Source organism: Arachis ipaensis, chromosome B01 (genome assembly GCF_000816755.2).
Source record: "Arachis ipaensis cultivar K30076 chromosome B01, Araip1.1, whole genome shotgun sequence".
NCBI classification, from domain to species: domain Eukaryota; kingdom Viridiplantae; phylum Streptophyta; class Magnoliopsida; order Fabales; family Fabaceae; genus Arachis; species Arachis ipaensis.
In genome coordinates this window covers 7,645,746-7,646,286 of record NC_029785.2, presented here as the reverse complement: position 1 = coordinate 7,646,286, position 541 = coordinate 7,645,746, and positions in this window count along the sequence as shown.

Below are 541 nucleotides of genomic sequence, written 5' to 3'. Positions count from 1 at the left end.
TTATATAATTTTTTAATATTATATATATTATGGATCTCCCATAATAATATTTTTAGATTTGTCCTATGACTTTGTTTTTTGGTAACTTTTGGTGAATGTGTTTTGGAATATTACAAAGTTGACACGTAAAAATAATTTTACTTTTTTTCTTTTTTCTATGATTCATGATGATAAAACAATACTTAAAATACTAATGAAAAAAAAGTAAGGGTAAATCTGTAATAATTCTTTTCTTCTAACAAAATATGATTTTGAGCAAATTTTAAAAAGATTATCTTTTTTCACCACCAGAACACACTCCGCCCATGAGATTTTTTGTTGGTGGCCGCTATCTACTTTTTCTTTTGTCACTCGATTCAGATTTTTTTTCTTCAAAATGCAATCGCTCTCATTCTTACTTCGTTAATATCGTATATTCTATTAAATAATTTTGTGAAATTACAATTTTTTTTATGTGATAAAAATTTTAACTTTTATTGTCATTAAATTGTTAAAATAAATTCAATTAACTCTTAATCACTTTCAAATTCTAATTCTAATT